The 5,274-nt window shown below is 36.7% G+C and overlaps 1 long non-coding RNA gene across 1 annotated transcript; it reads right to left on the bottom strand.

The window, feature by feature from the left end:
- Positions 1-1,034: 1,034 nt before the first annotated feature.
- LOC115238282 lies at positions 1,035-3,844 on the bottom strand. The gene is made up of 3 exons (XR_003884481.1): positions 3,729-3,844; positions 2,816-3,394; positions 1,035-1,736 (listed from the first exon to the last, which is right to left on the bottom strand). It is a non-coding gene; the product is annotated as an uncharacterized LOC115238282 (long non-coding RNA).
- Between the last annotated feature and the right edge of the window lie 1,430 nt (positions 3,845-5,274).

Here is a 5,274-nt window from a genome sequence, read left to right as displayed (position 1 = left end):
TTTCAGCAAAATGTTTAGATTTTTTTTTTTCAAGAAATCATGTTATTATGAAAATGATTTAGAAAGAAAAAATTTAGTAGTATTTTTGAAACCACAGATATTTCTAATTTTGATATAAAATAAAATAAGCATATTTTTTGTATTTACCGACAACGTAGGATTTTCAAAGTAAAACGAGTGAAAAAAGAGTAAAATCCGAGCTCTCTGCGGATCACGTTAAGTCTCTCATCCTTACCCTTCTGTCACGTCCCTCCAATTGTAACAGTGCAAATCCTGTTTGGAGATACCTCGTTCGCGATTTCTCAGAAGGGGTTCTCTCTTTTGAGAAGTTCTGCAGATCCTCGCATGAAGAGATCATCCCATTGCACGAGAGAGAATCCAGCCAGTGGAAACAGTCTTGCGGCAACGTTGTTCTCATTTCCTGAACAAAGACGACCGTAGTTTCGCGAATGGTTTGTTTTACCTCTCTGTGTGCGCGAACTGCTTCCTTTGAGAACATTGAGAGAGTTCGAGAGCTCTTGGAGATCCGATGATTAAAGCTGTAAGTTTTGAATAGTCCGATCTCTTGTCTCTGTGTGAAACTTGTCGAATTTTTGTATAACATATAGATAGTTATATGATAATTAATAATCATGCACGAAAAGAAAATGTTTGAAGAAGATGCAAGATGTTTAGAAAAAATGAAAATATGAAACAAAAATTTTCTAAAGTTAAAAATAATAAATTAGTATAGAGAATGATCATTATAATCTCTAAGGTAAAATCAGAAAAATTCTTTTTATCAATTAAGCTTAAATATTTACATATAAAATAATTAACGTAAATTTACATAAACGTAAACATAAAACATTGAAATTTTATGTTGTGGTAGCGTAATTATCTAATTAAAAAAAGTTTATAAAGAATTAGTAAGTATTAAATTAAATAAGAAATAAAATACGTTTATAATTCTGAATTTGTTTATTTCCATCAAGAAAAATTGAGCTCAGACAACGTTTAACATTTTAATTTCCTTCCCTGTTATTATTCTGTTGACTACGTCGACATCTTTATTGACCACTCAGGTCATACCGCGATCTCGTTTCCATCCGAGCGGAAACGCATGTACTCGCATGCGGATTTATCCTCGTCCCTAGGCTCTCCCCACAAAGTTGCATCTTCCTCGCGGCCGGTGAAGCAGAAGACGAAGCAGAAACGGATGGAGAGCGAGACAGAGAAGGTACAAAGCTATTCTTAAAATAGGGTTCGAGTGAGCGCTAAGAGTGCGACAAGGAACGGTTCATCGCTATAACTCTACGAAGCCAGCAGAAGGGAAGTCGAGAAGAAGAAAGAAGAGGAAACGCAGAGAGACTCTAAGAAGAAAAGGATAAAGAGAGCGAGAGAAAAAGAGAACAAGAGGGACTGTGGCGTGCCTCGCGGGTCGCCGGCTCTTCAGGGTCCGAGCTTCGTCCGAAACGAAGCGCCTTTGCTTTGCTCGCTACTTTTCTCTCCCGTGGGATCGCGGAGAAGCCTTCCGCAAAACGATCGATCGTTTCCTAATCCATGGCCTTGATACCCGTGACTTCCTGTTTGCTTTAACATCGCAGTTGGACGATTGGTGCCGGTGAATCGTGTGACGGTGGTGTGGCTACTTCTGTGCTTGATGATGGTTCATGAAGCTGATTCCGGAAAGCGTTTCTGGAGATCTGTTTTTTTCTTTTGAGATTTCTTCGCCATCCTGAGAAGGGGCACAGGATCTATGGCATCGTATAGGAGCTACGTAAGTTCTTTATGTGTTAATTCGCTGATGAGACCGATCTAATGATCTCAAAATTCTTTAATTTGAATATCGGTTTATTTACTTTTCGCGCAGCTTTGTTAGCAATATTATACGCAAATATGCACTAAAAGTTACGAGGTCTTCTGCCTCTGGTATTTTTATCGTTCATTCATCACGCGAAAAAAAAATATCCGCAAGTTCCTATATTGGCACGACGCGATGACGCACGTATCGGAATGAACGTAATTTCTATTTGATCGATGAAATTGATGAATCTCGCTTATTCTCTGATGTTCACCGATATTTAACCACGTGCTTCCAATTGTAGCGCATTGCGTAGAGATATCGATTGAAATGGATAGGATTTGCATTCATGAAGTTTGCAAAGCAATATCTTTCTCTTATATTGCTATAAAAAAATGTTTAGATGATTATTGATAACGACTTAACTTGTGACACTGGTTCTACCAACTGATTCTAATTTGTCGTTGCGATAAATTTATATGTATGCAGAGTTAGCATTATATAAGGAATCTAACATTACTTACATTCTAATATGATCGTCTAATGCTTGGCGATTACGATATTATTATATATATAGCGTCCATGTGTAGGAATTTGTGATTTCCGATTTAAAATAAAATAGCATATATTTTGAATAAGCTTTTAAATGCAACAATATAATAATAAGAACAACAAGTCAATATACAAAAATAAATTAAAGTAAATTAAAATTATATAAAATACTTGATAGATGATTTATTTTAATTGTTGTTTGCATTTATTAAAACTTTTATTTTAATTTTATGCGACTAAAATATATTTATACATCATAAGTATAAATTGTGACACAAATTGATTTAAACGCACATGTTGTGTTTCTTATATCAATAGTATCGAATAATGTATCCAAATGTATATTATCGCTATTCGCTTTTCTCGTACATCATATAATTTTTCTCGAGCGTTTACGTCATCTAGCGAGGCGATTACTTCTCGGTCTCGCAGACCTGGCGTACTTAACGTGTACAGTGTAAATGAGTGTTTTAAGCATACCGAATATTCAAAGGGCACCTTTGCTGTTGGTTCTGGTCGTTGGTCCTCGCGTATAATTTGAGTGCTGGCTCCGCTTTCGTCGCAATTATGCAATGTAAATGAAGTCCATTAACTTTATCGTTCAAAGGTCCAAGTCGCATGCTCGCTTATTCCTTTTGCAAACCAATCTGGTTGTTTGCAAGATACCGCTAAATCGAAAAGTTCTCTCAATAACGATAATGCGGACGTATTCTCTTGTCGAGGAGCGATACGTTGGATGCACAATTTTCCACGATACTTTCACACACGTGTCTCGCGTGTTCGTGCTTAACAGATTATTGCCTGGCTACGGTATTCTTTTATTGTGCCATAGTCGTTGGTTGCACACCGGTTTACATTTCCGTGCCTTGAGTTTTTCACTTTTAGTTTAAAACTGCAACCGGAGCGGCGCGATGCCGTAGTGTTTCCAACGCGAACATTGTAGATCTCGCAAGCTCGTAATTAAATTCTCCCCTTTATCACGAATGTTTCGTTAGAATTGTACCGGCTTGACTATGCCATGTTGCATGGTGGAGAATTTAACATGGAGAAAATGAAATTCTGCAAAACGGCGACCACATTTAGAAACACGGTAATACACGTATTTGTGGGTATATTTAATTATTTAGACCGAGTTATATTAAATTTCAGCAAAATGTTTAGATTTTTTTTTTTCAAGAAATCATGTTATTATGAAAATGATTTAGAAAGAAAAAATTTAGTAGTATTTTTGAAACCACAGATATTTCTAATTTTGATATAAAATAAAATAAGCATATTTTTTGTATTTACCGACAACGTAGGATTTTCAAAGTAAAACGAGTGAAAAAAGAGTAAAAATTAAAAGCACGTTACTTAATATTTAAAGAATATACGTTTTTAAAAAAGCTTTTACATATTTTTCCAGAATAATCGATCCAAGTCTTCTTATTGCAATATAAAATATATCGCGATGAGAAAAGATGATCCCGTACATTCAGTAGATACAGCCTGACTCGCGTCAGACCACGGGCGGCTGCGGGCCATAAAAGATCGATCACGCCTCGGCGGAAAGTGCAGCACGGCCGGGACGTAGCTCGATCGTTTATCGAAGGAGGTCGAAGCGATCGTTAGTGACTTCCAAGTACGAATCCCTGGCCGCATGCCTCCGAGAAACATTTTCGTGCATCGGAGCACCGCGGGTCGCCCCGGCGCGACGCGACGCGGCCAGCAAAATTAGCCGGGTCTTTCCCACACGGCATCTGCCCGCGCCCCGCGTCTACGTATATTCGTGTATAAAGCTTTCTTCTCTGCCTCGATATATACGTCCGTGATCGGCGCTGGAGGCGATGTACCGGGTGTCGAATTTCAAAGCGGTTCAATGGTACCGGGTTGCGTAGGATAGATTTATCTTAGGAATGATTCGCGTCAAGCTTGATACAGTATATGTCGCGCACAGGCACAAGACTCCCTACCGAAAACTCCTGAAAGGTGTCTTCAGCCTGCATGTGGTTTACCGTCGTTGAGCAATAAGGATTTTTGTACGCGACCTGGATGCAAGAGCGTATACCCTTGGGCCGGAGGAGGGCCGTCTTCCTCTCGAGTTCTTTCAGATGACTGGTGCTTGCTATAATGCGCGAACGGAACATGTTGTGTGATGTATCAGACGTAAGACAAGAAACTTGTCATAGACTCTTCCGGAATTACTTTTGCTGTCGAAAACGAATATATATATACTGTAAAGTAGACTGGCTTAATATGATAATACATTTTTAATTTAGAATAAAAAAAGTTTTATATAGTAACCCTTGGGCCGGAGGAGGGCCGTCTTCCTCTCGAGTTCTTTCAGATGACTGGTGCTTGCTATAATGCGCGAACGGAACATGTTGTGTGATGTATCAGACGTAAGACAAGAAACTTGTCATAGACTCTTCCGGAATTACTTTTGCTGTCGAAAACGAATATATATATACTGTAAAGTAGACTGGCTTAATATGATAATACATTTTTAATTTAGAATGAAAAAAGTTTTATATAGTAAAATAAAATATTGTGCAAACATTTTAAAATTAAGAATGAAGAAGTAAATTAATTAAACAATGATATTTGAAAGTCATATTTGAAAGAGTTAAAATAAAATGACGTTTTACCATTGCTTCTGTAACAATTCTTTAAAAATTGATTGTTATTTTACATTGTGTATTATTTTCTTATTTTATTAAATTATTCGATTTTTAGATATTTTATCTAATTATTGGTATTTAAAAATTGCCATGAATAGATTGATAAGTGAGAATATTGAATACAGAGAGGTACAACAATATATAATATGAACATAAAAATACTAGATCAAATTATTATGTTTGGAAAATTTTTTTGTCATGTATAATGCGTTGCGCTGACTGTATAATGAGTTTCTAATGCATTCTTTTTTTTCAATAATCATTTTTAATATTCCTGTA

The sequence above is a fragment of the Formica exsecta genome, unplaced genomic scaffold, assembly GCF_003651465.1.
Source record: "Formica exsecta isolate Colony F162 unplaced genomic scaffold, ASM365146v1 scaffold115, whole genome shotgun sequence".
Taxonomy (NCBI): domain Eukaryota; kingdom Metazoa; phylum Arthropoda; class Insecta; order Hymenoptera; family Formicidae; genus Formica; species Formica exsecta.
The sequence above is the reverse complement of the archived record's forward strand: the minus strand, read 5'-3'. Positions and strand labels throughout refer to the sequence as shown.